Raw genomic sequence first — 9,559 nt, 5'->3', positions numbered from 1 at the left:
AGTAATAATACAAAGAAGGTGTGCAGTCAAGCAAATATGGACATCTGGCCACCCTTTCCAGGGTGTCCAAGGGACACAGCACTCAGAGGCGCCTCGCCAGGCCCTGGCAGAGGAGGTGCACCTGCAGCTTGCCCAAGGCCCCACGGGCTGGAGCTTCTCCGAAGCAGGCTCAGCATGGAGTGCATCTCACCCCCTCAGGCCCTCCCGCCAGAAAGCTCTCCCACTCAGCTCCCCAGCCAGCGTACTGGGCCGAAGAGGTTTCTGCAATACCTCTCTTTTGGAATCCCTGCACCGAGAAGCCACAACACACTCTGGGAAATGGGAGGTCAAGGAACTGAGAGGACCTTTCACCTCCATACTCTCCTCCCACCCACCCCCCAAGACAAAAACGTAGATGCTTTTTCTAAGCATTGCTCACCAGAAGCCGTCCGAAGACTTCTTGCGGACTTGGAAGCTTTACTAAAAGGAGAAGAACAGGGGTCGAGGGGGGGGGAGGACGTTAGTGATGCAAGCTCTGGAATCATGGAAAGGTTTCCCGCTGTTCCTCATCTCCTTCCCAGGTCTAGTCACTAGGATCCTTCCAGCAACGGACCGGGCTCCTTCGGAAAGCCACAAAAGGACATGGAGGTCTGGGGGGGGGGGGCGGAGGTGGGCCTGCTCCTTTCTGGAGCGCCCCGGACTCCCCTTGGCCTGAGCTTTCACTGAGAAATAGGAGGATTCCCCTTCCCTCCGGGCTCAAGGAACGGCGAGTCTCCTTCAAGCCCAGAGGCCCTGCCTTGCATCTTATCACATTGATCTCTGGCCCCTCTGGGGGTGCTCTGGCCTGGGTTTTCCTGGGACGTGTCTGACATTGGCCCCTGGAAGGCTACCCACCCACGCGAGACCTCTTCAACGAGGCATGACCTCTCCAAAGGAGAGAGGGATCCATTCCTTCCCATGGGAAGAGAGGTGAGTGCCAATCCCACCCAGCCATGCACAGTTCAAGCCCAGGGGACTGCCTTTGGTACCCAACCAACCCACTGATCAACTGACCTCCTCTGCAGGATCCCAGGAAGAGGACGGATCCTTCCGGCCGAAGGACGGCCAACTCCTTAAGGCATCTGCAGAGCGGGGTCAGTGCTGGCGTGTATTCCGGAGGAAGCAAGAAGGATAAGAGCTTCGGCCACAGAGCCTGCCAAGAGGAGAGAGGAGACCGTCAGAGAATCAGAGCCCATCCTCGGTCTGGAGTAGCTTGGCATCACATATTGGGGCCAGGCTGGCGTTCTCTTCCCCGAATGTCGTAGGATTGCTGGGAAATAAAGCGCCCCCCCCAGGCTAAAATGCCAGCTCTCTCCCCGCCTGACCTCACCCCGAGTAGGAAGAGGGGTGAAACTCCTCCGGTCTTCTGAAGGGCAAATCCACCCAAGACACTCACTTTAAACATCCCGGTGGCCGAAGTGTTGACGTGTTCCAGGACCTCGATGGACAAGTCCTGGACATCGGCTACCTCTTCCCTTCCTGTCAGGCCCCTGACACAGTCTCTGACCTGCCATACACAGACACACAAGAACCACAGAAACAACCAGGTCAGTAAACCAGAACCGTCTCCAGAGAAAAGCCCCCCCCTCCCAAAAATTGGCCCTTCACCCGCGGGGAGTGACACAAGCACAAAGCTTGCGCACCTCGGAAGCGTTTGAGCCAGACGGTGGTGGCAGCACCTGGAGGAGGTGCCCCTGTGCCAAGGTGCAACCCAGCCAAGGCTGGAACGAAAAGGAGGGACTGGGACACACAAACACACACACAGATGGGAGGGCCTCTTCCCCACCCAGCCGATTCCAAGAGGGGCTCGACTGCACACCCACCCCTGCACAACGTTTCCAACCAGTGCACTCCTGATGATGGAGGGATGATGGGACGCCTACTAGAGCCCAGAGCTTGGGAAACGTCTTTTGGAATGGCAGGAGGCAGGCGGTCACGAGACAGGCAGGCCCAGAGACGCCTCCCGATGGGCTTGGAAGGGGTCCCCGAGTCGCCTCATCCCTGCCAGAGGAAGGATCTCTCGGGGCTCTTTCGCGCTGACTTACCCCTTGACTGGTACGAACGGCGACCTGACGGAAGAGGTAGGTGACCATCTCCCATTCCAGACATCCCTCGACCTTCGGGGAGCTCAGGAGCTCCTTCAGGAAGAACAGGGTCGCTTCCCTCGCCTGGCAAAAAAAGGGAGGAAAGTCATCTCGTCGGTTGCCTCTCCGAGTCTGCCTCCCGTGCTGAAGAAACCCCATCTGAGGCGGGATCCGGAAGGCCCTAAAAGCGCCTTGGGAGGAGAGCTCCTGGTCCCGCCGGCCATTCCTTCTGCAAGACCAGAGCCTGCTTCCTGCCAGGGAACGTTTCTGAGGACTGGAACCTCCTTCTCTTGGCCTTTACTCTCCCTGTTGAACAGACTCAGGTCGTGCAGATGTCTCCTGGCTGTGGCTCCTGTTTGGACTCCCTGGCAATTTCACTGGGGCCCCGGCAGGGATTCGTTATTGCCAGAGTTTGGACAATTCTTTTTTTTTTGTATGCTTTTCTTTTTCCTCCCTCCCTCCCTCCCTCCCTCCTCCTCCTCCTCCTCTTTCTTTTGGATTATAGAGCTAACATCACACAGCCAGAATGGTCTTTTTTACTATAGTCCAAAAAGAGTACATTTCTTTTTGGTTGGGCATGGAAACCACTTTCCATCCGGACTGCATGGTTTTCTCTGAATCCCCTCAATGTTTGGGCCTCACCCTTTGTCTGTGTTGGGTTGCAAGACTTTGCTTTTACTCCTGGCTTAGAAAGCCAGAGAGACCTTTCTGCCTTGCACCCACGTCTCTAGGCCCTCGTCTTCATCTCAGCTCATGACGTTCTCCTTGTGGCGATGGGATCCACCCTTCCTCTCCATGACGTGAAAGAGGCTGGAGAGATCTCCAGATCACCAGAAGTGAGAGCAGCAAAGCTCTTGGGGAGTGGGATGATTTTCAGGCTGCTCTGGGATGGGGTGAAGACTGTCCCGCATCACTGTGTCAGCTGGAGGATTCTGGGCAGTGTCACCTAGTGATGCCACTCTTCTGATTTCTTTCTAGCGGCCACCCCACTCCTGGGGCATGTGGAGAGCAACCAACGGGGGCTTCCATTTTGGGTAGGAGGGATCACAATCAGAGCCTTCTCTGACTTACCTTGCTGAACGTGGACTTCTCAAGTGTCCGGAAGACCTTCTTGAGGTTTGGGGGATGACAGTCCACGGAGTGTTCCAGGAACAGATAAAGTCCCTAAAAAGAAAACACAGGCGGTGGGAGGGGGAAGAGAGAAGTCAGTGTCTGTTTGGTGGTGTGCCTTTTCTCAGCCATGCAAATTGAGCCCCCCAGGGCTGAAGAGCAGCAGGACCGCTTCCTGGGCAGGACAGTGGTCAAGGCCCCGGAGAAGCCTGCGAGGGGGCCCTTCCTGTTCTCCCAGAGCTCAGAAAGGCTTTCAGGAGGGGGGGGGGTTGGACTACCATCTTTTGACTCTCCCACCCAGCAACAGTGGTGCTCTTTACGGTGCCCCGTGCGCAACCCTTGCGCTCAGGGCCTGTAAATGTCTTCCTAGGTCTGGAGCCGTTTCACTGCCCCCTCACCCCCAAAAATCCTGGCGTCTCCACTCTCCTCTGTAGGGCTGCCTCTGCCAGCTTAAGGGATGGCCTGGCTTTGGTGATCCAGGACAAGCCCAAGCAGGGAGACCCTGGAGAGCACCTCTCTGCCATCATCCTCCCGAGCGCACATGTCTCCAAACAATGTCTTCCCGCCTCCCCCATGACTATCCATTTACTTTGGCCATGAGGGGAGCATCCACCATCCTGCTCTCCTTGATGACATCCGGGAACTTCCTTAGAATTTCATCCTGCTGTGGCTGGTACCGAACGAGAACGGCCAACATTGGCCACCGAGCCTTCAAAGCCGCCTCGCTCACCTGCAAGAGAGAGAAATGCAAAGAACCTCCTTAGGGTTCGGTCCCTCAATCAATGCAGGGAAACGGATCCATCCCCAGAGGAGAAGGAATCTCATCTCAAGCCAGGACAAGCTTGGCTGGCCTTCGTCAGAGATGAAACCAATGGTGACCATAAGATCCCGGCACTCTGGACAGACAGGATTCTTCCCAGCTGTGCAGTCACCGGGCAAAGCAGCCCATCATCCGGACGCTTCACGATGACCAACACAGGAGCAAAAGAGGGGCTGTGTATCTTTTTCATTCTTTTTTTGCAAGGCATCACTGGGAGGGGAGAATCAAGGTTGCCCCCTCTCCGCCCAATGGAAGAGCAATCTTTGCATTGCAGCTCCTTCCCCAGCAACTATTCCGAGTGAGGGCACTACGTCTCGCCTTCCCTCCCGATTGGCTTTGAGTCAGAGGGAAGGCGCTGCTCCCCCTTCCTTGGCCCTTCCTGACCAGAGCCAAGGCAAGGGAAGCCCTTTTGTGTCAGAGACACGCCTCTTCCTGTGCAGGGAGCAGCAAGACCGAAAAAAGACTCCCCTCTCCCAGGCTGGCACGACTCCTTCTACCTGATACAACCGGAAACTCACCCAAATTGAAATAAAAATGAGTTTGCTTACATTTCTGTCCTCCTCCTGCTGCCAGTATCCACTCAGCCGCTGGTAGATGGACAGGAGGGGACGGCAAAAGCTGGACTCCGCCTCCCGAGGGTAGTGGCACAGCCTCCAGTTCTTATAATAGTGGGCGACGGAGACACACATTTTCTCCACAGCTGTGAAAGAAGAGGACGAAGGTGAAAGCCTGACCCCTGAGGACCTTCCCTGGGGTCAGAGACATGGAGCTTCTAGCAGGCGGACAGGGTCTGACCCTTAGGGGAAATGGACCGGATCCTTCCCCATTGCTCCTTTCCCAAACCCGCTTGGCTTTCTTTTGCAGAAGCCTCGCTCGACCTGCTCTACTTGCCCCTTGCACCTCGTGTGTTGCTTTTGGTCTCCTCCCCTTCTAACACTTGGGGTTAAACTGAACAATCCATTTCTCTGCCCTTGAAGAAAGCTGTTTGTCTCTTCAAAAGCTGGAGCAAGTCTCAGGAAAGTCACCGGGAAACGCAAGACGGGAAGAAGACGGGAAGATGGGATGGTGGGGAATATGCCAATGACCTCGGCACAGAAGTCTGTACTTTAAGGAGAAGAGGGGCTCCGTCTAGAAAGGCCGTCAGACGGATAGGAATGGGGAGGACTCTTAGGCCAACTCCCGAGGAAGAGATCCGCTTTCCCACTCACCAGAACAGATGGCCACCTTCTCTCGGCTTCCCAGGTCAAGGATCAGGATGACCTGAAGGTAAAGGAAGCTGGTAATGATGTAGGGGACGGTCCGGAGAGCTGCAAAAGGAGAAAAAGACCCACACCATGATCTACTCATTCATTTCCATCAAGATGTGATGGGGAAGAAATCAAACAGGGTAGTGAAGCCCAGCAGGAAGCTTAAGAGGCACAACCCAAACACTCCTTCGAGGGAAGGCAACGGGCATTCTGAGGAGGAGGATGATCACGCTGTAGCCGCTTTCTGCTACAGCTCAGTGTCAACATCACTCCGGGGCAAGCTTGGGCGAGTCTTTTTTGAGACCCAAGGTAGAAGCAGGGAAAACAGCAAGGCGAGGGGGTCCGGCAGAAAAGACACCACCCTCTACCAGGGATTCAAGAACAAACAAGGAACACTAGGGAAAGGGTGGGCTTTCCTGCAATTAGTTGGACATTGTGCAGTTGGGGAAAAGGGGGTCCCTTCCCACTTCTAATTTTAATGGAGGTCTCATGAATTTGGCACCTTTGGTCCAGCTTCTTCAGTTCACTAGTCCTCCCCCAATCCCCCTCCCCGCAAGCCATCTGGGAAAGGAGGACATCAAAACCCACAACCATGGGAGAAAAACTCGAGAGGTGCAGACCGTAGCGAGAGCTGAAGTTCTCCAGGGTCTTCAGCAGCATGGGGTGGGGTGGCGTGTCCACCTCCTTTAAGATGTTCTGGAGGTATCCCATGACCTCATGGAAGTGGCCTTTGGCCAAAGACAGAAGGAGGTCACTGGCTCTCTTGCTGCGTTCCTCCGGAGCTCCCTAAACAAGCAGATCAGGTTGAGGCATCATTACTTCCTTCTTTATCCCCTTGCAAACTTGAAATGGGGGACAGGCTTTCGGGGAACCAATGAATCCAGAGGTCAGGAAAGTTTTGGCTGTCCGTGGCCAGAATCTCCCATCCAGCCGGGCTGGTAACGAGGGCGACTGGGGGTTTCTCAGAACTGTCATCTTCAGAAAAAGATACTAACTTTCCTAAACTCTGGATTGATTCCATGATCCGACCCTGGCTAGAAGTGCTGGTCAAATGGCCCAGCGTGCACAATCCTTCCGGCAGACAGCGACCAAACCCAACCCTGCCCCCCAAAGCCAATATTTTAACTAAACTATCTTTTGTCTTACACCACTGACTAAATATTACTAGTAAGCACCAAAATAAATCTGTTCCCCAGGCTTGCCCTCATCCGTTTCCTATCGTCCGGTACCCCCCCACCCCCATTGCTGAAAGAGTAAAAAAGCACGCATAAACTTTAACTTAAAAACATTTTAAAAACAGCAAACATGAGGCTGTTTAAACCATCGTTATGCTAATCAGGTGACCCAAAATTTAATTGTTATGTGAAGCATGGTCCCAACCATCGCTAAGCGAAAATCGCCCATAGGGACCATCGTTAAATGAAGCGCAAAAAGGCTCAGAAAAAGTCATCGCTAAGCAATTTCATCGTTAAATTGAGCAATTGCTAAGCGAGGCATCACTGCATTTGTTATCTATTTTCAACTCTCTGTACATTTCAAGTGCCCAACCATTACAGTGCACCTAGTCCATATTATCAAGGTGTTTACTCTGCTAGATATCCCATGTATTACAATCTTTAAATGCTCATATGACATAAAACTTCTAAAAAACCATCAATTTCACCAAAAATACCGAGAACAACAAACATTTTGTTAAACATTCATTGCAAACGACCCCCACCCTGTATTTTCGAGTAACAGGACACCCAACCTGAGCCAACTTTAACAAAACAAGCAATATAAGCAATAGCCCCACCCCAAGAAAAAAAGACAGACCCCCCAGCTGAGTACAAAATAGAAATTCCACCGTAGCCAGAGTCTAATATACAAGCCAACTCACCCCACACCCCAGTTAAATCTAAATAATTTCCCCACCCATGCAACGTACTGACACTCCTCCAGCAGATCTTTCCAGAAGACATCAAGGCCCTTTTCCAACACTGCCTAACAACCACCTACTTTCAGTAGGATAACAAGTTCTATGAACAGACAGATGAAGTGGCCATGGGGAGCCCCCTCAGCCCAGTTATAGCAAACTCCTACAGTGGTACCTCGACTTACAAACTTAATCCGTATTGGAACGACATTCGTACGTCAAAACGTTCGTAACTCGAAGTACCATTTCCCATTGAAATGCATGGGAATGGAATTAATCCATTCCAGCATTTCAAAAGGCAAAAAAGCAGGGGGAAAGGGCTGGAAAATTGAATTTCCAGGCCTTTCTCCCTGCCTTTTTGGCTTCGGAGGTCTCAAAGGGCTTCCTCCGATCTCGGGGGGAAAGCCCTTTGAGAACAAGGTCGAGGCTCTGTTCCCAAATCAATGCCTTTTTTTTTTTTTTTTTTTTTTTTTGCCTACGGGGCTGTTCATAAATGGCTCCCTGCAAAAAGGCAGGGAGAAAGCGCTGGAAATTCGAATTTTTGCCTTCGGAGCTCTCAAAGGGCTTTCTGCCCAACATCGGAGGAAGCCCTTTGAGAGCTCTGAAGGCGCAGATCGCGGCGGCAGGGACCCCCAGGGAGGTCTCCCATGGTGGCAGGCAAGCCCTGGGATACATCCCTCGTGGTACCCGCCGCCGCGATCGGCAGCTTCAGAACTCTCAAAGGGCTTCCCCCCGACATCGGAGAGAGCCGTGTGAGAGCTCTGAAGGCAAAAAGGCAGGGAGAAAGGGCAGGAAATTCAAAGTTCCAGCCCTTTCTTCCTGCCTTTTTGCAGGAAGCCATTTACGAACGGCTCCGTTAGCAAAAAAAAAAAAAAAAAAAAAGGCATTGACTTGCGAACAGAGCCTTGACCTTGTTCCCAAGTCGAGCTCTGTTCGCAATTCGATGCCAATTTTTGCCAACGGAGCTGTTCGTAAATCGAAAAATCCGTATCTAGGGACGTTCAGAAGTTGAGGGTTGACCGTACATGGAACATTTCAAAAAACAGGCCCTGGCTTCGGCACCCTTCACACCCACAGTCTGGTTCCGATACATGGATGACACCTTCGCAGTTTGGAACCATGGTGAAGAAAAACTGGAAGAATTTCAAAACTGTCTTAACAGCATCCACCCAATTATACAATTCACCAAGGAAAAAGAAACAGAGGGCCAGCTCCCTTTCTTAGATGTTGTGGTCATACACAAAACTGGCCTCCTATTGGGACACAAGGTCCACAGAAAACCCACACACAGAGACCGGTACCTACACAAACACTCCAACCACCACCCACGACAAAAAAGAGGCATAATCAAAACTCTGGTAGACCGTGCAAATGGGAACTGTGAAGCTCCATTTCTCAGCACCGAACTCAACCATCTGAACTGGGCCCTACAGGCGAATGGCTATTCCAAGAATGAAACCAAGAAAACAACACCAAACTGAAGAGGAAAAACAGGCACCCACAAATAAAGTATTTCTGCCTTACATCAAAGGGGTAATGGACCGCATGGGGAAACTTTTGAAAAAACACAGCCTACAAATATTACACCACAAATATTACAGTCAGCAAAGGACAAAAGGAAGCCCCTCACCACTGCAGGAATATACCGGATACCTTGCAGTTGTGGACAGGTATACAGTGGTGCATCGCAAGACAGGCGCTCCGTTATCGACGAATCCGCATCATGACAAGATTTTTGAATGTGGGAATTTTGTTGTGCGATGATCGGTTCCCTGTTTCAGGAACCAATTTTCGCTTTCCGATGATCAAAACAGCTGATGGCCGGGGTTTCAAAATGGCTCCCTGCTGTGTTTAGGAGCCATTTTTCGCTGCACAGGAACCCAAAAATGGCCACCCCTATGGAGGATCTGTGCTGGACGGTGAGTTCTTAGCCGATTGGAACGCATTAACCAGGTTTTAATGCATTTCAATGGCTTTTTTATTTTGCTTAACGACGTTTTCGTTCTACAGCGATTTTGCTGGAATGAATTAATGTCGTAATGCGAGGCACCACTGTATATTGGAACCACAAAACACAGCTTTCACACCAGACTCAAACAGCATGAGAGACACTGCAAACTACAGCAACCGGAAAAATCAGCAGTAGCTGAACATTCCCTAAAACAAGCCGGGCGTGAAATTCTATTTCAAAACACTGGACTACTGGACAACCCCAGCAAGCTTTATGTTAGACTGCACAGGGAAGCCACTGAAATCCATAAGCACCAGCAGAGCTTCAACAAAGAAGAGGAAAGTCTATAAAACTTAATAAGGCCTGGCTCCCAGCACTGGAAAATACAGCCTGCAAAAGGTCAACCAACTCTAC

Source organism: Pogona vitticeps, chromosome 12 (assembly GCF_051106095.1).
Source record: "Pogona vitticeps strain Pit_001003342236 chromosome 12, PviZW2.1, whole genome shotgun sequence".
Lineage (NCBI taxonomy): Eukaryota > Metazoa > Chordata > Lepidosauria > Squamata > Agamidae > Pogona > Pogona vitticeps.
This window is presented reverse-complemented; position numbering follows the sequence as displayed.